This window comes from Coregonus clupeaformis, chromosome 23 (assembly GCF_020615455.1).
Source record: "Coregonus clupeaformis isolate EN_2021a chromosome 23, ASM2061545v1, whole genome shotgun sequence".
NCBI classification, from domain to species: Eukaryota; Metazoa; Chordata; class Actinopteri; order Salmoniformes; family Salmonidae; genus Coregonus; species Coregonus clupeaformis.
In genome coordinates, this window is record NC_059214.1 from 56,345,354 (window position 1) to 56,368,005 (window position 22,652).

The window sequence follows — 22,652 nt, forward strand, 5'->3', positions numbered from 1 at the left end:
ATGTAGTCCTATGAATAAGGTCTAAATGTAGTCCTGTGAATAAGGTCTAAATGTAGTCCTGTGAATAAGGTCTAAATGTAGTCCGAATAATGGTCTAAAGTAGTCTGAATAAGGTCTAAATGTAGTCCTGTGAATAAGGTCTAAATGTAGTCCTGTGAATAAGGTCTAAATGTAGTCCTATGAATAAGGTCTAAATGTAGTCCTATGAATAAGGTCTAAATGTAGTCCTGTGAATAAGGTCTAAATGTAGTCCTGTGAATAAGGTCTAAATGTAGTCCTGTGAATAAGGTCTAAATGTAGTCCATGAATAAGGTCTAAATGTAGTCCATGAATAAGGTCTAAATGTAGTCCTGTGAATAAGGTCTAAATGTAGTCCATGAATAAGGTCTAAATGTAGTCCTGTGAATAAGGTCTAAATGTAGTCCTGTGAATAAGGTCTAAATGTAGTCCTATGAATAAGGTCTAAAATGTAGTCCTGTGAATAAGGTCTAAATGTAGTCCTGTGAATAAGGTCTAAATGTAGTCCTGTGAATAAGGTCTAAATGTAGTCCTGAACAAGGTCTAAATGTAGTCCTATGAATAAGGTCTAAATGTAGTCCTGTGAATAAGGTCTAAATGTAGTCCTATGAATAAGGTCTAAATGTAGTCCTATGAATAAGGTCTAAATGTAGTCCTATGAATAAGGTCTAAATGTAGTCCTGTGAATAAGGTCTAAATGTAGTCCTATGAATAAGGTCTAAATGTAGTCCTATGAATAAGGTCTAAATGTAGTCCTGTGAATAAGGTCTAAATGTAGTCCTATGAATAAGGTCTAAATGTAGTCCTGTGAATAAGGTCTAAATGTAGTCCTGTGAATAAGGTCTAAATGTAGTCCTGTGAATAAGGTCTAAATGTAGTCCTATGAATAAGGTCTAAATGTAGTCCTGTGAATAAGGTCTAAATGTAGTCCTGTGAATAAGGTCTAAATGTAGTCCTGTGAATAAGGTCTAAATGTAGTCCTGTGGAATAAGGTCTAAATGTAGTCCAGTGAATAAGGTCTAAATGTAGTCCTATGAATAAGGTCTAAATGTAGTCCTGTGAATAAGGTCTAAATGTAGTCCTATGAATAAGGTCTAAAATGTAGTCCTGTGAATAAGGTCTAAATGTAGTCCCATGAATAAGGTCTAAATGTAGTCCTGTGAATAAGGTCTAAATGTAGTCCTGTGAATAAGGTCTAAATGTAGTCCTGTGAATAAGGTCTAAATGTAGTCCTGGAATAAGGTCTAAATGTAGTCCTGTGAATAAGGTCTAAATGTAGTCCTGTGAATAAGGTCTAAATGTAGTCCTGTGAATAAGGTCTAAATGTAGTCCTTGTGAATAAGGTCTAAATGTAGTCCTTACCTTGAATAAGGTCTAAATGTAGTCCTATGAATAAGTCTAAATGTAGTCCATGAATAAGGTCTAAATGTAGTCCTGTGAATAAGGTCTAAATGTAATCCATGAATAAGGTCTAAATGTAGTCCGAATAAGGTCTAAATGTAGTCCTGTGAATAAGGTCTAAATGTAGTCCTGTGAATAAGGTCTAAATGTAGTCCTATGAATAAGGTCTAAATGTAGTCCTGTGAATAAGGTCTAAATGTAGTCCTGTGAATAAGGTCTAAATGTAGTCCTGTGAATAAGGTCTAAATGTAGTCCTGTGAATAAGGTCTAAATGTAGTCCTATGAATAAGGTCTAAATGTAGTCCTGTGAATAAGGTCTAAATGTAGTCCATGAATAAGGTCTAAATGTAGTCCGTGAATAAGGTCTAAATGTAGTCCTTGAATAAGGTCTAAATGTAGTCCTGTGAATAAGGTCTAAATGTAGTCCTGTGAATAAGGTCTAAATGTAGTCCTGTGAATAAGGTCTAAATGTAGTCCTGCGAATAAGGTCTAAATGTAGTCCTGTGAATAAGGTCTAAATGTAGTCCTGTGAATAAGGTCTAAATGTAGTCCCTGTGAATAAGGTCTAAATGTAGTCCTATGAATAAGGTCTAAATGTAGTCCTGTGAATAAGGTCTAAATGTAGTCCTGTGAATAAGGTCTAAATGTAGTCCTGTGAATAAGGTCTAAATGTAGTCCTGTGAATAAGGTCTAAATGTAGTCCTATGAATAAGGTCTAAATGTAGTCCTGAATAAGGTCTAAATGTAGTCCTGTGAATAGGTCTAAATGTAGTCCCTATGAATAAGGTCTAAATGTAGTCCTGTGAATAAGGTCTAAATGTAGTCCTATGAATAAGGTCTAAATGTAGTCCTGTGAATAAGGTCTAAATGTAGTCCTGTGAATAAGGTCTAAATGTAGTCCTATGAATAAGGTCTAAATGTAGTCCTGTGAATAAGGTCTAAATGTAGTCCTATGAATAAGGTCTAAATGTAGTCCTATGAATAAGGTCTAAATGTAGTCCTATGAATAAGGTCTAAATGTAGTCCTGTGAATAAGGTCTAAATGTAGTCTTGAATAAGGTCTAAATGTAGTCCTGTAACAAGGTCTAAATGTAGTCCTGTGAATAAGGTCTAAATGTAGTCCTGTGAATAAGGTCTAAATGTAGTCCTGTGAATAAGGTCTAAATGTAGTCCTATGAATAAGGTCTAAATGTAGTCCTGTGAATAAGGTCTAAATGTAGTCCTGTGAATAAGGTCTAAATGTAGTCCTATGAATAAGGTCTAAATGTAGTCCTATGAATAAGGTCTAAATGTAGTCCTTGAATAAGGTCTAAATGTAGTCCCATGAATAAGGTCTAAATGTAGTCCTATGAATAAGGTCTAAATGTAGTCCTGTGAATAAGGTCTAAATGTAGTCCTGTGAATAAGGTCTAAATGTAGTCCTATGAATAAGGTCTAAATGTAGTCCTGTGAATAAGGTCTAAATGTAGTCCTATGAATAAGGTCTAAATGTAGTCCTGTGAATAAGGTCTAAATGTAGTCCTGTGAATAAGGTCTAAATGTAGTCCTGTGAATAAGGTCTAAATGTAGTCCTATGAATAAGGTCTAAATGTAGTCCTATGAATAAGGTCTAAATGTAGTCCTGTGAATAAGGTCTAAATGTAGTCCTGTGAATAAGGTCTAAATGTAGTCCTGTGAATAAGGTCTAAATGTAGTCCTGTGAATAAGGTCTAAATGTAGTCCTTGAATAAGGTCTAAATGTAGTCCTATGAATAAGGTCTAAATGTAGTCCTATGAATAAGGTCTAAATGTAGTCCTGTGAATAAGGTCTAAATGTAGTCCTGTGAATAAGGTCTAAATGTAGTCCTGTGAATAAGGTCTAAATGTAGTCCTATGAATAAGGTCTAAATGTAGTCCTATGAATAAGGTCTAAATGTAGTCCTGTGAATAAGGTCTAAATGTAGTCCTGTGAATAAGGTCTAAATGTAGTCCTGTGAATAAGGTCTAAATGTAGTCCTGTGAATAAGGTCTAAATGTAGTCATGAATAAGGTCTAAATGTAGTCCTGTGAATAAGGTCTAAATGTAGTCCTGTGAATAAGGTCTAAATGTAGTCCTGTGAATAAGGTCTAAATGTAGTCCTATGAATAAGGTCTAAATGTAGTCCTGTGAATAAGGTCTAAATGTAGTCCATGAATAAGGTCTAAATGTAGTCCTATGAATAAGGTCTAAATGTAGTCCTGTGAATAAGGTCTAAATGTAGTCCTATGAATAAGGTCTAAATGTAGTCCTGTGAATAAGGTCTAAATGTAGTCCTGTGAATAAGGTCTAAATGTAGTCCTGTGAATAAGGTCTAAATGTAGTCCTATGAATAAGGTCTAAATGTAGTCCTGTGAATAAGGTCTAAATGTAGTCCTGTGAATAAGGTCTAAATGTAGTCCTGTGAATAAGGTCTAAATGTAGTCCTGTGAATAAGGTCTAAATGTAGTCCTGTGAATAAGGTCTAAATGTAGTCCTATGAATAAGGTCTAAATGTAGTCCTGTGAATAAGGTCTAAATGTAGTCCTGTGAATAAGGTCTAAATGTAGTCCTGTGAATAAGGTCTAAATGTAGTCCTGTGAATAAGGTCTAAATGTAGTCCTGTGAATAAGGTCTAAATGTAGTCCATGAATAAGGTCTAAATGTAGTCCTGTGAATAAGGTCTAAATGTAGTCCTATGAATAAGGTCTAAATGTAGTCCTGTGAATAAGGTCTAAATGTAGTCCTATGAATAAGGTCTAAATGTAGTCCTGTGAATAAGGTCTAAATGTAGTCCTGTGAATAAGGTCTAAATGTAGTCCTGTGAATAAGGTCTAAATGTAGTCCTGTGAATAAGGTCTAAATGTAGTCCTGTGAATAAGGTCTAAATGTAGTCCTGTGAATAAGGTCTAAATGTAGTCCCATGAATAAGGTCTAAATGTAGTCCTATGAATAAGGTCTAAATGTAGTCCTATGAATAAGGTCTAAATGTAGTCCTATGAATAAGGTCTAAATGTAGTCCTGTGAATAAGGTCTAAATGTAGTCCTGTGAATAAGGTCTAAATGTAGTCCTGTGAATAAGGTCTAAATGTAGTCCTATGAATAAGGTCTAAATGTAGTCCTATGAATAAGGTCTAAATGTAGTCCATGAATAAGGTCTAAATGTAGTCCATGAATAAGGTCTAAATGTAGTCCTGTGAATAAGGTCTAAATGTAGTCCTATGAATAAGGTCTAAATGTAGTCCTGTGAATAAGGTCTAAATGTAGTCCTGTGAATGAGGTCTAAATGTAGTCCTATGAATAAGGTCTAAATGTAGTCCATGAATCAAGGTCTAAATGTAGTCCTATGAATAAGGTCTAAATGTAGTCCTGTGAATAAGGTCTAAATGTAGTCCTATGAATAAGGTCTAAATGTAGTCCTATGAATAAGGTCTAAATGTAGTCCAATGAATAAGGTCTAAATGTAGTCCTGTGAATAAGGTCTAAATGTAGTCCTGCTAAATAAGGTCTAAATGTAGTCCTGTGAATAAGGTCTAAATGTAGTCCTGTGAATAAGGTCTAAATGTAGTCCTGTGAATAAGGTCTTAAATGTAGTCCTATGAATAAGGTCTAAATGTAGTCATGAATAAGGTCTAAATGTAGTCCCTATGAATAAGGTCTAAATGTAGTCCTGTGAATAAGGTCTAAATGTAGTCCCATGAATAAGGTCTAAATGTAGTCCTATGAATAAGGTCTAAATGTAGTCCTATGAATAAGGTCTAAATGTAGTCCTGTGAATAAGGTCTAAATGTAGTCCTGTGAATAAGGTCTAAATGTAGTCCCTGTGAATAAGGTCTAAATGTAGTCCTGTGAATAAGGTCTAAATGTAGTCCATGAATAAGGTCTAAATGTAGTCCTGTGAATAAGGTCTAAATGTAGTCCTGTGAATAAGGTCTAAATGTAGTCCTATGAATAAGGTCTAAATGTAGTCCTATGAATAAGGTCTAAATGTAGTCCTGTGAATAAGGTCTAAATGTAGTCCTGTGAATAAGGTCTAAATGTAGTCCTGTGAATAAGGTCTAAATGTAGTCCTGTGAAAAGGTCTAAATGTAGTCCTATGAATAAGGTCTAAATGTAGTCCTGGAATAAGGTCTAAATGTAGTCCTATGAATAAGGTCTAAATGTAGTCCTGTGAATAAGGTATAAATGTAGTCAATGAATAAGGTCTAAATGTAGTCCATGAATAAGGTCTAAATGTAGTCCATGAATAAGGTCTAAATGTAGTCCATGAATAAGGTCTAAATGTAGTCCTGTGAATACGGTCTAAATGTAGTCCTGTGAATAAGGTCTAAATGTAGTCCTATGAATAAGGTCTAAATGTAGTCCATGAATAAGGTCTAAATGTAGTCCTATGAATAAGGTCTAAATGTAGTCCCCGTGAATAAGGTCTAAATGTAGTCCTATGAATAAGGTCTAAATGTAGTCCTGTGAATAAGGTCTAAATGTAGTCCTGTGAATAAGGTCTAAATGTAGTCCTGTGAATAAGGTCTAAATGTAGTCCTGTGAATAAGGTCTAAATGTAGTCCTGTGAATAAGGTCTAAATGTAGTCCCGTGAATAAGGTCTAAATGTAGTCCTATGAATAAGGTCTAAATGTAGTCCATGAATAAGGTCTAAATGTAGTCCATGAATAAGGTCTAAATGTAGTCCTGTGAATAAGGTCTAAATGTAGTCCTGTGAATAAGGTCTAAATGTAGTCCTATGAATAAGGTCTAAATGTAGTCCTGTGAATAAGGTCTAAATGTAGTCCTATGAATAAGGTCTAAATGTAGTCCTGTGAATAAGGTCTAAATGTAGTCCTGTGAATAAGGTCTAAATGTAGTCCTATGAATAAGGTCTAAATGTAGTCCTGTGAATAAGGTCTAAATGTAGTCCTATGAATAAGGTCTAAATGTAGTCCTATGAATAAGGTCTAAATGTAGTCCTGTGAATAAGGTCTAAATGTAGTCCTGTGAATAAGTTCTAAATGTAGTCCTGTGAATAAGGTCTAAATGTAGTCCCTATGAATAAGGTCTAAATGTAGTCCTATGAATAAGGTCTAAATGTAGTCCTGTGAATAAGGTCTAAATGTAGTCCTATGAATAAGGTCTAAATGTAGTCCTGTGAATAAGGTCTAAATGTAGTCCATGAATAAGGTCTAAATGTAGTCCTATGAATAAGGTCTAAATGTAGTCCATGAATAAGGTCTAAATGTAGTCCAGTGAATAAGGTCTAAATGTAGTCCTGTGAATAAGGTCTAAATGTAGTCCTGTGAATAAGGTCTAAATGTAGTCCTGCCATGAATAAGGTCTAAATGTAGTCCTGTGAATAAGGTCTAAATGTAGTCCTGTGAATAAGGTCTAAATGTAGTCCTATGAATAAGGTCTAAATGTAGTCCTGTGAATAAGGTCTAAATGTAGTCCTATGAATAAGGTCTAAATGTAGTCCTGTGAATAAGGTCTAAATGTAGTCCTGTGAATAAGGTCTAAATGTAGTCCTTGAATAAGGTCTAAATGTAGTCCTGTGAATAAGGTCTAAATGTAGTCCTGAATAAGGTCTAAATGTAGTCCTGTGAATAAGGTCTAAATGTAGTCCTATGAATAAGGTCTAAATGTAGTCCTATGAATAAGGTCTAAATGTAGTCCTGGAATAAGGTCTAAATGTAGTCCTGTGAATAAGGTCTAAATGTAGTCCTGTGAATAAGGTCTAAATGTAGTCCTATGAATAAGGTCTAAATGTAGTCCTGTGAATAAGGTCTAAATGTAGTCCGTGAATAAGGTCTAAATGTAGTCCTATGAATAAGGTCTAAATGTAGTCCTATGAATAAGGTCTAAATGTAGTCCTGTGAATAAGGTCTAAATGTAGTCCTGTGAATAAGGTCTAAATGTAGTCCTGTGAATAAGGTCTAAATGTAGTCCTGTGAATAAGGTCTAAATGTAGTCCCTATGAATAAGGTCTAAATGTAGTCCTGTGAATAAGGTCTAAATGTAGTCCTATGAATAAGGTCTAAATGTAGTCCTGTGAATAAGGTCTAAATGTAGTCCAATGAATAAGGTCTAAATGTAGTCCTATGAATAAGGTCTAAATGTAGTCCATGAATAAGGTCTAAATGTAGTCCCATGAATAAGGTCTAAATGTAGTCCTGTGAATAAGGTCTAAATGTAGTCCTGTGAATAAGGTCTAAATGTAGTCCTGTGAATAAGGTCTAAATGTAGTCCATGAATAAGGTCTAAATGTAGTCCCATGAATAAGGTCTAAATGTAGTCCTGTGAATAAGGTCTAAATGTAGTCCTATGAATAAGGTCTAAATGTAGTCCTGTGAATAAGGTCTAAATGTAGTCCTGTGAATAAGGTCTAAATGTAGTCCTGTGAATAAGGTCTAAATGTAGTCCTGTGAACAAGGTCTAAATGTAGTCCTGTGAATAAGGTCTAAATGTAGTCCTATGAATAAGGTCTAAATGTAGTCCTATGAATAAGGTCTAAATGTAGTCCTATGAATAAGGTCTAAATGTAGTCCTATGAATAAGGTCTAAATGTAGTCCTGTGAATAAGGTCTAAATGTAGTCCTATGAATAAGGTCTAAATGTAGTCCTATGAATAAGGTCTAAATGTAGTCCTGTGAATCAAGGTCTAAATGTAGTCCTGTGAATAAGGTCTAAATGTAGTCCTGTGAATAAGGTCTAAATGTAGTCCTGTGAATAAGGTCTAAATGTAGTCCTATGAATAAGGTCTAAATGTAGTCCTGTGAATAAGGTCTAAATGTAGTCCTGTGAATAAGGTCTAAATGTAGTCCTATGAATAAGGTCCAAATGTAGTCCTGTGAATAAGGTCTAAATGTAGTCCTGTGAATAAGGTCTAAATGTAGTCCTGTGAATAAGGTCTAAATGTAGTCCTGTGAATAAGGTCTAAATGTAGTCCTGTGAATAAGGTCTAAATGTAGTCCCTGTGAATAAGGTCTAAATGTAGTCCTATGAATAAGGTCTAAATGTAGTCCTGTGAATAAGGTCTAAATGTATTCCATGAATAAGGTCTAAATGTGGTCCTATGAATAAGGTCTAAATGTAGTCCTGTGAATAAGGTCTAAATGTAGTCCTGTGAATAAGGTCTAAATGTAGTCCTATGAATAAGGTCTAAATGTAGTCCTATGAATAAGGTCTAAATGTAGTCCTATGAATAAGGTCTAAATGTAGTCCATGAATAAGGTCTAAATGTAGTCCTGTGAATAAGGTCTAAATGTAGTCCTGTGAATAAGGTCTAAATGTAGTCCCATGAATAAGGTCTAAATGTAGTCCCTATGAATAAGGTCTAAATGTAGTCCTGTGAATAAGGTCTAAATGTAGTCCTGTGAATAAGGTCTAAATGTAGTCCTGTGAATAAGGTCTAAATGTAGTCCTGGGAATAAGGTCTAAATGTAGTCCTGTGAATAAGGTCTAAATGTAGTCCTGTGAATAAGGTCTAAATGTAGTCCTATGAATAAGGTCTAAATGTAGTCCTGTGAATAAGGTCTAAATGTAGTCCTGTGAATAAGGTCTAAATGTAGTCCCAGTGAATAAGGTCTAAATGTAGTCTGATGAATAAGGTCTAAATGTAGTCCTGTGAATAAGGTCTAAATGTAGTCCTATGAATAAGGTCTAAATGTAGTCCTGTGAATAAGGTCTAAATGTAGTCCTATGAATAAGGTCTAAATGTAGTCCTGTGAATAAGGTCTAATTGTAGTCCATGAATAAGGTCTAAATGTAGTCCTGTGAACAAGGTCTAAATGTAGTCCTGTGAATAAGGTCTAAATGTAGTCCTGTGAATAAGGTCTAAATGTAGTCCTGTGAACACAGGTCTAAATGTAGTCCTGTGAATAAGGTCTAAATGTAGTCCTATGAATAAGGTCTAAATGTAGTCCTGTGAATAAGGTCTAAATGTAGTCCTATGAATAAGGTCTAAATGTAGTCCTGTGAATAAGGTCTAAATGTAGTCCTGTGAATAAGGTCTAAATGTAGTCCTGTGAATAAGGTCTAAATGTAGTCCTATGAATAAGGTCTAAATGTAGTCCTGTGAATAAGGTCTAAATGTAGTCCTGTGAATAAGGTCTAAATGTAGTCCCATGAATAAGGTCTAAATGTAGTCCTGTGAATAAGGTCTAAATGTAGTCCTGTGAATAAGGTCTAAATGTAGTCCTATGAATAAGGTCTAAATGTAGTCCTATGAATAAGGTCTAAATGTAGTCCTATGAATAAGGTCTAAATGTAGTCCTGTGAATAAGGTCTCAAATGTAGTCCTGTGAATAAGGTCTAAATGTAGTCCTGTGAATAAGGTCTAAATGTAGTCCTATGAATAAGGTCTAAATGTAGTCCTGTGAATAAGGTCTAAATGTAGTCCTGTGAATAAGGTCTAAATGTAGTCCTGTGAATAAGGTCTAAATGTAGTCCGTGAATAAGGTCTAAATGTAGTCCAGTGAATAAGGTCTAAATGTAGTCCTTGAATAAGGTCTAAATGTAGTCCTGTGAATAAGGTCTAAATGTAGTCCTGTGAATACGGTCTAAATGTAGTCCTGTGAATAAGGTCTAAATGTGGTCCTATGAATAAGGTCTAAATGTAGTCCTGTGAATAAGGTCTAAATGTAGTCCTGTGGAATAAGGTCTAAATGTAGTCCTGTGAATAAGGTCTAAATGTAGTCCTATGAATAAGGTCTAAATGTAGTCCTGTGAATAAGGTCTAAATGTAGTCCTGTGAATAAGGTCTAAATGTAGTCCTGTGAATAAGGTCTAAATGTAGTCCTATGAATAAGGTCTAAATGTAGTCCTATGAATAAGGTCTAAATGTAGTCCAGTGAATAAGGTCTAAATGTAGTCCTGTGAATAAGGTCTAAATGTAGTCCTGTGAATAAGGTCTAAATGTAGTCCTATGAATAAGGTCTAAATGTAGTCCTATGAATAAGGTCTAAATGTAGTCCTGTGAATAAGGTCTAAATGTAGTCCTATGAATAAGGTCTAAATGTAGTCCATGAATAAGGTCTAAATGTAGTCCTATGAATAAGGTCTAAATGTAGTCCTGTGAATAAGGTCTAAATGTAGTCCTGTGAATAAGGTCTAAATGTAGTCCTGTGAATAAGGTCTAAATGTAGTCCTGTGAATAAGGTCTAAATGTAGTCCATGAATAAGGTCTAAATGTAGTCCTGTGAATAAGGTCTAAATGTAGTCCTGTGAATAAGGTCTAAATGTAGTCCTATGAATAAGGTCTAAATGTAGTCCTATGAATAAGGTCTAAATGTAGTCCTGTGAATAAGGTCTAAATGTAGTCCTGTGAATAAGTTCTAAATGTAGTCCTGTGAATAAGGTCTAAATGTAGTCCTGTGAAAAATGTCTAAATGTAGTCCTATGAATAAGGTCTAAATGTAGTCCTGTGAATAAGGTCTAAATGTAGTCCTATGAATAAGGTCTAAATGTAGTCCTGTGAATAAGGTATAAATGTAGTCCTTGAATAAGGTCTAAATGTAGTCCATGAATAAGGTCTAAATGTAGTCCATGAATAAGGTCTAAATGTAGTCCATGAATAAGGTCTAAATGTAGTCCTATGAATAAGGTCTAAATGTAGTCCTGTGAATAAGGTCTAAATGTAGTCCTGTGAATAAGGTCTAAATGTAGTCCATGAATAAGGTCTAAATGTAGTCCTATGAATAAGGTCTAAATGTAGTCCTGTGAATAAGGTCTAAATGTAGTCCTACGAATAAGGTCTAAATGTAGTCCTGTGAATAAGGTCTAAATGTAGTCCTGTGAATAAGGTCTAAATGTGGTCCTTGAATAAGGTCTAAATGTAGTCCTGTGAATAAGGTCTAAATGTAGTCCTATGAATAAGGTCTAAATGTAGTCCTATGAATAAGGTCTAAATGTAGTCCCATGAATAAGGTCTAAATGTAGTCCTATGAATAAGGTCTAAATGTAGTCCTATGAATAAGGTCTAAATGTAGTCCTGTGAATAAGGTCTAAATGTAGTCCTATGAATAAGGTCTAAATGTAGTCCTGTGAATAAGGTCTAAATGTAGTCCTATGAATAAGGTCTAAATGTAGTCCTATGAATAAGGTCTAAATGTAGTCCTTGAATAAGGTCTAAATGTAGTCCTGTGAATAAGGTCTAAATGTAGTCCATGAATAAGGTCTAAATGTAGTCCTGTGAATAAGGTCTAAATGTATTCCTGTGAATAAGGTCTAAATGTAGTCCTATGAATAAGGTCTAAATGTAGTCCTGTGAATAAGGTCTAAATGTAGTCCCATGAATAAGTTCTAAATGTAGTCCTGTGAATAAGGTCTAAATGTAGTCCTGTGAATAAGGTCTAAATGTAGTCCTATGAATAAGGTCTAAATGTAGTCCTGTGAATAAGGTCTAAATGTAGTCCTATGAATAAGGTCTAAATGTAGTCCTGTGAATAAGGTCTAAATGTAGTCCTATGAATAAGGTCTAAATGTAGTCCATGAATAAGGTCTAAATGTAGTCCTATGAATAAGGTCTAAATGTAGTCCAGTGAATAAGGTCTAAATGTAGTCCTATGAATAAGGTCTAAATGTAGTCCTGTGAATAAGGTCTAAATGTAGTCCTATGAATAAGGTCTAAATGTAGTCCTGTGAATAAGGTCTAAATGTAGTCCTGTGAATAAGGTCTAAATGTAGTCCTGTGAATAAGGTCTAAATGTAGTCCAGTGAATAAGGTCTAAATGTAGTCCTGTGAATAAGGTCTAAATGTAGTCCTATGAATAAGGTCTAAATGTAGTCCTGGAATAAGGTCTAAATGTAGTCCTGTGAATAAGGTCTAAATGTAGTCCTGTGAATAAGTTCTAAATGTAGTCCTGTGAATAAGGTCTAAATGTAGTCCTGTGAAAAATGTCTAAATGTAGTCCTATGAATAAGGTCTAAATGTAGTCCTGTGAATAAGGTCTAAATGTAGTCCTATGAATAAGGTCTAAATGTAGTCCTGTGAATAAGGTCTAAATGTAGTCCATGAATAGGTCTAAATGTAGTCCATGAATAAGGTCTAAATGTAGTCCTTGAATAAGGTCTAAATGTAGTCCATGAATAAGGTCTAAATGTAGTCCTGTGAATAAGGTCTAAATGTAGTCCTGTGAATAAGGTCTAAATGTAGTCCTATGAATAAGGTCTAAATGTAGTCCTGTGAATAAGGTCTAAATGTAGTCCTGTGAATAAGGTCTAAATGTAGTCCTGTGAATAAGGTCTAAATGTAGTCCTGTGAATAAGGTCTAAATGTAGTCCTGTGAATAAGGTCTAAATGTAGTCCTATGAATAAGGTCTAAATGTAGTCCTGTGAATAAGGTCTAAATGTAGTCCTGTGAATAAGGTCTAAATGTAGTCCTGTGAATAAGGTCTAAATGTAGTCCTGTGAATAAGGTCTAAATGTAGTCCTGTGAATAAGGTCTAAATGTAGTCCTATGAATAAGGTCTAAATGTAGTCCCGTGAATAAGGTCTCAAATGTAGTCCTGAATAAGGTCTAAATGTAGTCCTGTGAATAAGGTCTAAATGTAGTCCTGTGAATAAGGTCTAAATGTAGTCCTGTGAATAAGGTCTAAATGTAGTCCTGTGAATAAGGTCTAAATGTAGTCCTGTGAATAAGGTCTAAATGTAGTCCTATGAATAAGGTCTAAATGTAGTCCTATGAATAAGGTCTAAATGTATTCCATGAATAAGGTCTAAATGTAGTCCATGAATAAGGTCTAAATGTAGTCCTGTGAATAAGGTCTAAATGTAGTCCTGTGAATGAGGTCTAAATGTAGTCCTATGAATAAGGTCTAAATGTAGTCCTATGAATAAGGTCTAAATGTAGTCCTGTGAATAAGGTCTAAATGTAGTCCTGTGAATAAGGTCTAAATGTAGTCCTATGAATAAGGTCTAAATGTAGTCCTGTGAATAAGGTCTAAATGTAGTCCTGTGAATAAGGTCTAAATGTAGTCCCTGTGAATAAGGTCTAAATGTAGTCCTGTGAATAAGGTCTAAATGTAGTCCTATGAATAAGGTCTAAATGTAGTCCTGTGAATAAGGTCTAAATGTAGTCCTATGAATAAGGTCTAAATGTAGTCCTGTGAATAAGGTCTAAATGTAGTCCCGTGAATAAGGTCTAAATGTAGTCCTGTGAATAAGGTCTAAATGTAGTCCTGTGAATAAGGTCTAAATGTAGTCCCTATGAATAAGGTCTAAATGTAGTCCTGTGAATAAGGTCTAAATGTAGTCCTATGAATAAGGTCTAAATGTAGTCCTATGAATAAGGTCTAAATGTAGTCCTATGAATAAGGTCTAAATGTAGTCCTGTGAATAAGGTCTAAATGTAGTCCTGTGAATAAGGTCTAAATGTAGTCCTGTGAATAAGGTCTAAATGTAGTCCTGTGAATAAGGTCTAAATGTAGTCCTATGAATAAGGTCTAAATGTAGTCCTGTGAATAAGGTCTAAATGTAGTCCCGTGAATAAGGTCTAAATGTAGTCCTGTGAATAAGGTCTAAATGTAGTCCTGTGAATAAGGTCTAAATGTAGTCCTGTGAATAAGGTCTAAATGTAGTCCTGTGAATAAGGTCTAAATGTAGTCCTGTGAATAAGGTCTAAATGTAGTCCTATGAATAAGGTCTAAATGTAGTCCCTGTGAATAAGGTCTAAATGTAGTCCTGTGAATAAGGTCTAAATGTAGTCCTGTGAATAAGGTCTAAATGTAGTCCTGTGAATAAGGTCTAAATGTAGTCCTGTGAATAAGGTCTAAATGTAGTCCTATGAATAAGGTCTAAATGTAGTCCTGTGAATAAGGTCTAAATGTAGTCCTATGAATAAGGTCTAAATGTAGTCCTGTGAATAAGGTCTAAATGTAGTCCTATGAATAAGGTCTAAATGTAGTCCTGTGAATAAGGTCTAAATGTAGTCCTATGAATAAGGTCTAAATGTAGTCCTGTGAATAAGGTCTAAATGTAGTCCTGTGAATAAGGTCTAAATGTAGTCCAGTGAATAAGGTCTAAATGTAGTCCTGTGAATAAGGTCTAAATGTAGTCCTGTGAATAAGGTCTAAATGTAGTCCTGTGAATAAGGTCTAAATGTAGTCCAGTGAATAAGGTCTAAATGTAGTCCTGTGAATAAGGTCTAAATGTAGTCCTGTGAATAAGGTCTAAATGTAGTCCTGTGAATAAGGTCTAAATGTAGTCCTGTGAATAAGGTCTAAATGTAGTCCTGTGAATAAAGGTCTAAATGTAGTCCTGTAAATAAGGTCTAAATGTAGTCCTGTGAATAAGGTCTAAATGTAGACCATGAATAAGGTCTAAATGTAGTCCTGTGAATAAGTTCTAAATGTAGTCCTGTGAATAAGGTCTAAATGTAGTCCCTATGAATAAGGTCTAAATGTAGTCCTATGAATAAGGTCTAAATGTAGTCCGTGAATAAGGTCTAAATGTAGTCCTGTGAATAAGGTCTAAATGTAGTCCCTATGAATAAGGTCTAAATGTAGTCCTATGAATAAGGTCTAAATGTAGTCCTGTGAATAAGGTCTAAATGTAGTCCTGTGAATAAGGTCTAAATGTAGTCCCTGTGAATAAGGTCTAAATGTAGTCCTGTGAATAAGGTCTAAATGTAGTCCTATGAATAAGGTCTAAATGTAGTCCTGTGAATAAGGTCTAAATGTAGTCCTATGAATAAGGTCTAAATGTAGTCCTGTGAATAAGGTCTAAATGTAGTCCATGAATAAGGTCTAAATGTAGTCCAGTGAATAAGGTCTAAATGTAGTCCATGAATAAGGTCTAAATGTAGTCCATGAATAAGGTCTAAATGTAGTCCTGTGAATAAGGTCTAAATGTAGTCCTGTGAATAAGGTCTAAATGTAGTCCTGTGAATAAGGTCTAAATGTAGTCCGTGAATAAGGTCTAAATGTAGTCCTGTGAATAAGGTCTAAATGTAGTCCTGTGAATAAGGTCTAAATGTAGTCCTATGAATAAGGTCTAAATGTAGTCCTGTAAATAAGGTCTAAATGTAGTCCTGTGAATAAGGTCTAAATGTAGTCCTGTGAATAAGGTCTAAATGTAGTCCTGTAAATAAGGTCTAAATGTAGTCCTGTGAATAAGGTCTAAATGTAGTCCTGTGAATAAGGTCTAAATGTAGTCCTGTGAATAAGGTCTAAATGTAGTCCTATGAATAAGGTCTAAATGTAGACCATGAATAAGGTCTAAATGTAGTCCTATGAATAAGGTCTAAATGTAGTCCTGTGAATAAGGTCTAAATGTAGTCCTATGAATAAGGTCTAAATGTAGTCCATGAATAAGGTCTAAATGTAGTCCTATGAATAAGGTCTAAATGTAGTCCTGTGAATAAGGTCTAAATGTAGTACTGTGAAAAAGGTCTAAATGTAGTCCTGTGAATAAGGTCTAAATGTAGTCCTGTGAATAAGGTCTAAATGTAGACCATGAATAAGGTCTAAATGTAGTCCTGTGAATAAGGTCTAAATGTAGTCCTGTGAATAAGGTCTAAATGTAGTCCTATGAATAAGGTCTAAATGTAGTCCTATGAATAAGGTCTAAATGTAGTCCTGTGAATAAGGTCTAAATGTAGTCCTGTGAATAAGTTCTAAATGTAATCCTGTGAATAAGGTCTAAATGTAGTCCTGTGAAAAATGTCTAAATGTAGTCCTATGAATAAGGTCTAAATGTAGTCCTGTGAATAAGGTCTAAATGTAGTCCTATGAATAAGGTCTAAATGTAGTCCTGTGAATAAGGTCTAAATGTAGTCCATGAATAAGGTCTAAATGTAGTCCATGAATAAGGTCTAAATGTAGTCCATGAATAAGGTCTAAATGTAGTCCATGAATAAGGTCTAAATGTAGTCCTGTGAATAAGGTCTAAATGTAGTCCTGTGAATAAGGTCTAAATGTAGTCCTATGAATAAGGTCTAAATGTAGTCCATGAATAAGGTCTAAATGTAGTCCTATGAATAAGGTCTAAATGTAGTCCTGTGAATAAGGTCTAAATGTAGTCCTATGAATAAGGTCTAAATGTAGTCCTGTGAATAAGGTCTAAATGTAGTCCTGTGAATAAGGTCTAAATGTAGTCCTGTGAATAAGGTCTAAATGTAGTCCTGTGAATAAGGTCTAAATGTAGTCCTATGAATAAGGTCTAAATGTAGTCCATGAATAAGGTCTAAATGTAGTCCTATGAATAAGGTCTAAATGTAGTCCATGAATAAGGTCTAAATGTAGTCCTATGAATAAGGTCTAAATGTAGTCCTGTGAATAAGGTCTAAATGTAGTCCTATGAATAAGGTCTAAATGTAGTCCTATGAATAAGGTCTAAATGTAGTCCTGTGAATAAGGTCTAAATGTAGTCCTAAGAATAAGGTCTAAATGTAGTCCTGTGAATAAGGTCTAAATGTAGTCCTGTGAATAAGGTCTAAATGTAGTCCAGTGAATAAGGTCTAAATGTAGTCCTGTGAATAAGGTCTAAATGTATTCCTGTGAATAAGGTCTAAATGTAGTCCTATGAATAAGGTCTAAATGTAGTCCTGTGAATAAGGTCTAAATGTAGTCCTGTGAATAAGTTCTAAATGTAGTCCTGTGAATAAGGTCTAAATGTAGTCCTGTGAATAAGGTCTAAATGTAGTCCTATGAATAAGGTCTAAATGTAGTCCTGTGAATAAGGTCTAAATGTAGTCCTATGAATAAGGTCTAAATGTAGTCCTGTGAATAAGGTCTAAATGTAGTCCATGAATAAGGTCTAAATGTAGTCCTATGAATAAGGTCTAAATGTAGTCCATGAATAAGGTCTAAATGTAGTCCTATGAATAAGGTCTAAATGTAGTCCTGTGAATAAGGTCTAAATGTAGTCCTATGAATAAGGTCTAAATGTAGTCCTGTGAATAAGGTCTAAATGTAGTCCTGTGAATAAGGTCTAAATGTAGTCCCTATGAATAAGGTCTAAATGTAGTCCTGTGAATAAGGTCTAAATGTAGTCCTATGAATAAGGTCTAAATGTAGTCCTATGAATAAGGTCTAAATGTAGTCCTGTGAATAAGGTCTAAATGTAGTCCTAAGAATAAGGTCTAAATGTAGTCCTGTGAATAAGGTCTAAATGTAGTCCTGTGAATAAGGTCTAAATGTAGTCCTATGAATAAGGTCTAAATGTAGTCCCGTGAATAAGGTCTAAATGTAGTCCTGTGAATAAGGTCTAAATGTAGTCCCTATGAATAAGGTCTAAATGTAGTCCTGTGAATAAGGTCTAAATGTAGTCCTGTGAATAAGGTCTAAATGTAGTCCTGTGAATAAGGTCTAAATGTAGTCCTGTGAATAAGGTCTAAATGTAGTCCTGTGAATAAGGTCTAAATGTAGTCCTGTGAATAAGGTCTAAATGTAGTCCATGAATAAGGTCTAAATGTAGTCCTATGAATAAGGTCTAAATGTAGTCCTATGAATAAGGTCTAAATGTAGTCCTATGAATAAGGTCTAAATGTAGTCCTGTGAATAAGGTCTAAATGTAGTCCTGTGAATAAGGTCTAAATGTAGTCCTGTGAATAAGGTCTAAATGTAGTCCTGTGAATAAGGTCTAAATGTAGTCCTATGAATAAGGTCTAAATGTAGTCCATGAATAAGGTCTAAATGTAGTCCTATGAATAAGGTCTAAATGTAGTCCTATGAATAAGGTCTAAATGTAGTCCTGTGAATAAGGTCTAAATGTAGTCCTATGAATAAGGTCTAAATGTAGTCCTATGAATAAGGTCTAAATGTAGTCCTGTGAATAAGGTCTAAATGTAGTCCTAAGAATAAGGTCTAAATGTAGTCCTGTGAATAAGGTCTAAATGTAGTCCTGTGAATAAGGTCTAAATGTATTCCATGAATAAGGTCTAAATGTAGTCCTGTGAATAAGGTCTAAATGTATTCCTATGAATAAGGTCTAAATGTAGTCCTATGAATAAGGTCTAAATGTAGTCCTGTGAATAAGGTCTAAATGTAGTCCTGTGAATAAGTTCTAAATGTAGTCCTGTGAATAAGGTCTAAATGTAGTACTGTGAAAAATGTCTAAATGTAGTCCTATGAATAAGGTCTAAATGTAGTCCTGTGAATAAGGTCTAAATGTAGTCCTATGAATAAGGTCTAAATGTAGTCCTGTGAATAAGGTCTAAATGTAGTCCATGAATAAGGTCTAAATGTAGTCCATGAATAAGGTCTAAATGTAGTCCATGAATAAGGTCTAAATGTAGTCCATGAATAAGGTCTAAATGTAGTCCTGTGAATAAGGTCTAAATGTAGTCCTGTGAATAAGGTCTAAATGTAGTCCTATGAATAAGGTCTAAATGTAGTCCATGAATAAGGTCTAAATGTAGTCCTATGAATAAGGTCTAAATGTAGTCCTGTGAATAAGGTCTAAATGTAGTCCTATGAATAAGGTCTAAATGTAGTCCTGTGAATAAGGTCTAAATGTAGTCCTGTGAATAAGGTCTAAATGTAGTCCTGTGAATAAGGTCTAAATGTAGTCCTGTGAATAAGGTCTAAATGTGGTCCTGTGAATAAGGTCTAAATGTAGTCCTGTGAATAAGGTCTAAATGTAGTCCTATGAATAAGGTCTAAATGTAGTCCTATGAATAAGGTCTAAATGTAGTCCTGTGAATAAGGTCTAAATGTAGTCCTGTGAATAAGGTCTAAATGTAGTCCTATGAATAAGGTCTAAATGTAGTCCTGTGAATAAGGTCTAAATGTAGTCCTGTGAATAAGGTCTAAATGTAGTCCTGTGAATAAGGTCTAAATGTAGTCCTGTGAATAAGGTCTAAATGTAGTCCTGTGAATAAGGTCTAAATGTAGTCCTATGAATAAGGTCTAAATGTAGTCCTGTGAATAAGGTCTAAATGTAGTCCTGTGAATAAGGTCTAAATGTAGTCCTGTGAATAAGGTCTAAATGTAGTCCTATGAATAAGGTCTAAATGTAGTCCTGTGAATAAGGTCTAAATGTAGTCCTATGAATAAGGTCTAAATGTAGTCCTGTGAATAAGGTCTAAATGTAGTCCATGAATAAGGTCTAAATGTAGTCCTGTGAATAAGGTCTAATTGTAGTCCTATGAATAAGGTCTAAATGTAGTCCTGTGAATAAGGTCTAAATGTAGTCCTGTGAATAAGGTCTAAATGTAGTCCTGTGAAAAAGGTCTAAATGTAGTCCTGTGAATAAGGTCTAAATGTAGTCCTGTGAATAAGGTCTAAATGTAGTCCATGAATAAGGTCTAAATGTAGTCCTGTGAATAAGGTCTAAATGTAGTTCTGTGAATAAGGTCTAAATGTAGTCCTGTGAATAAGGTCTAAATGTAGTCCTGTGAATAAGGTCTAAATGTAGTCCTGTGAATAAGGTCTAAATGTAGTACTGTGAAAAAGGTCTAAATGTAGTCCTGTGAATAAGGTCTAAATGTAGTCCTGTGAATAAGGTCTAAATGTAGACCATGAATAAGGTCTAAATGTAGTCCTGTGAATAAGGTCTAAATGTAGTCCTGTGAATAAGGTCTAAATGTAGTCCTATGAATAAGGTCTAAATGTAGTCCTATGAATAAGGTCTAAATGTAGTCCTGTGAATAAGGTCTAAATGTAGTCCTGTGAATAATTTCTAAATGTAATCCTGTGAATAAGGTCTAAATGTAGTCCTGTGAAAAATGTCTAAATGTAGTCCTATGAATAAGGTCTAAATGTAGTCCTGTGAATAAGGTCTAAATGTAGTCCTATGAATAAGGTCTAAATGTAGTCCTGTGAATAAGGTATAAATGTAGTCAATGAATAAGGTCTAAATGTAGTCCATGAATAAGGTCTAAATGTAGTCCATGAATAAGGTCTAAATGTAGTCCATGAATAAGGTCTAAATGTAGTCCTGTGAATACGGTCTAAATGTAGTCCTGTGAATAAGGTCTAAATGTAGTCCTATGAATAAGGTCTAAATGTAGTCCATGAATAAGGTCTAAATGTAGTCCTATGAATAAGGTCTAAATGTAGTCCTGTGAATAAGGTCTAAATGTATTCCTATGAATAAGGTCTAAATGTAGTCCTGTGAATAAGGTCTAAATGTAGTCCTGTGAATAAGGTCTAAATGTAGTCCTGTGAATAAGGTCAAAATGTAGTCCTGTGAATAAGGTCTAAATGTAGTCCTATGAATAAGGTCTAAATGTAGTCCATGAATAAGGTCTAAATGTAGTCCTATGAATAAGGTCTAAATGTAGTCCTGTGAATAAGGTCTAAATGTAGTCCTATGAATAAGGTCTAAATGTAGTCCTATGAATAAGGTCTAAATGTAGTCCTGTGAATAAGGTCTAAATGTAGTCCTATGAATAAGGTCTAAATGTAGTCCTGTGAATAAGGTCTAAATGTAGTCCTGTGAATAAGGTCTAAATGTAGTCCTGTGAATAAGGTCTAAATGTAGTCCTGTGAATAAGGTCTAAATGTAGTCCTATGAATAAGGTCTAAATGTAGTCCATGAATAAGGTCTAAATGTAGTCCTATGAATAAGGTCTAAATGTAGTCCTGTGAATAAGGTCTAAATGTAGTCCTATGAATAAGGTCTAAATGTAGTCCTGTGAATAAGGTCTAAATGTAGTCCTAAGAATAAGGTCTAAATGTAGTCCTGTGAATAAGGTCTAAATGTAGTCCTGTGAATAAGGTCTAAATGTAGTCCTGTGAATAAGGTCTAAATGTAGTCCTATGAATAAGGTCTAAATGTAGTCCTGTGAATAAGGTCTAAATGTAGTCCTATGAATAAGGTCTAAATGTAGTCCTGTGAATAAGGTCTAAATGTAGTCCTGTGAATAAGGTCTAAATGTAGTCCTGTGAATAAGGTCTAAATGTAGTCCTGTGAATAAGGTCTAAATGTAGTCCTGTGAATAAGGTCTAAATGTAGTCCTATGAATAAGGTCTAAATGTAGTCCTGTGAATAAGGTCTAAATGTAGTCCTGTGAATAAGGTCTAAATGTAGTCCTGTGAATAAGGTCTAAATGTAGTCCTGTGAATAAGGTCTAAATGTAGTCCTGTGTATAAGGTCTAAATGTAGTCCATGAATAAGGTCTAAATGTAGTCCTGTGAATAAGGTCTAAATGTAGTCCTATGAATAAGGTCTAAATGTTTTCTTATTCATTTGCATAAGCTAACCATTGTGATTAATGATATTTACTATCGTCTGCTTTTTATGAATAAACAAGCATTGGTAAAAAAATTATAATTGGTTTAAAGATATCCCTCCGCATGGGCCCTGCGAGAAAATAAAATGAAATTGCATTATTTTCGAATTTTGCAACGATTTTCTATAAATGACTACTGCTTATCGCCTCACCACGTTTTTGAAAGCAGGTCTATTCCTTGTAAAGATCATGTGGAGATTATTGAGTATAGTTGAACATTTTCTAGACAAGGAGAAAGGCATGAGTGTTTGGCAAAGGCCTACAGGGGCGTGTAAGTTCTGTCTTTCTCCACACAATGTCGGTGGGCATTTGTTGTGTCATTGTGTGAATAGGTTTTTTTACAGCCACCGTCCTTTGTTAATGTATTATTTTCCTGTTACATAGCCTGATAACTCAGAGTATATCCAGGACTTGGCCAGGAGTTCACCGGAGCTGAGCAGCCTACCGTCACCTTAAATGTTCTACTCTTCTGTTCCTCATATAGAATATTATCTCAAAGTATTGTGGAGCTCATAGACAGCAGACTATTGTCACCCAAAATGAACAGGCTATCGGCACTTATATCACCAGCAAATGTGTTCACCATTAATCCCAGTTTTAGGCTACGCTTAGTTACGGTAATTTATGTTAATGCAATTCAAACTGATCTTGTGATCAAGACATTTTGACTTATTTCATATCATTATGAGTTTTGTTAATTTCTTCATTGACTTTTGTTCGCATGTGAGGATGTGTCTGGATTTTCTGTCCTGTCAATGTTGAGCAATGACGCATCCTCAGCACGCATAGAGAACTTCTGAGAAATTATATGTGTAGAACCTTTAAGAGCTAGAGAGAGGAGGTGTAGAACCTTGAAGAGATAGAGAGAGAGGAGGTGTAGCACCTTGAAGAGATAGAGAGAGGAGGTGTAGAACCTTGAAGAGATAGAGAGAGAGGAGGTGTAGCACCTTGACGAGATAGAGAGAGGAGGTGTATCACCTTGAAGAGATAGAGAGAGGAGGTGTATCACCTTGAAGAGATAGAGAGAGGAGGTGTAGCACCTTGAAGAGATAGAGAGAGGAGGTGTAGAACCTTG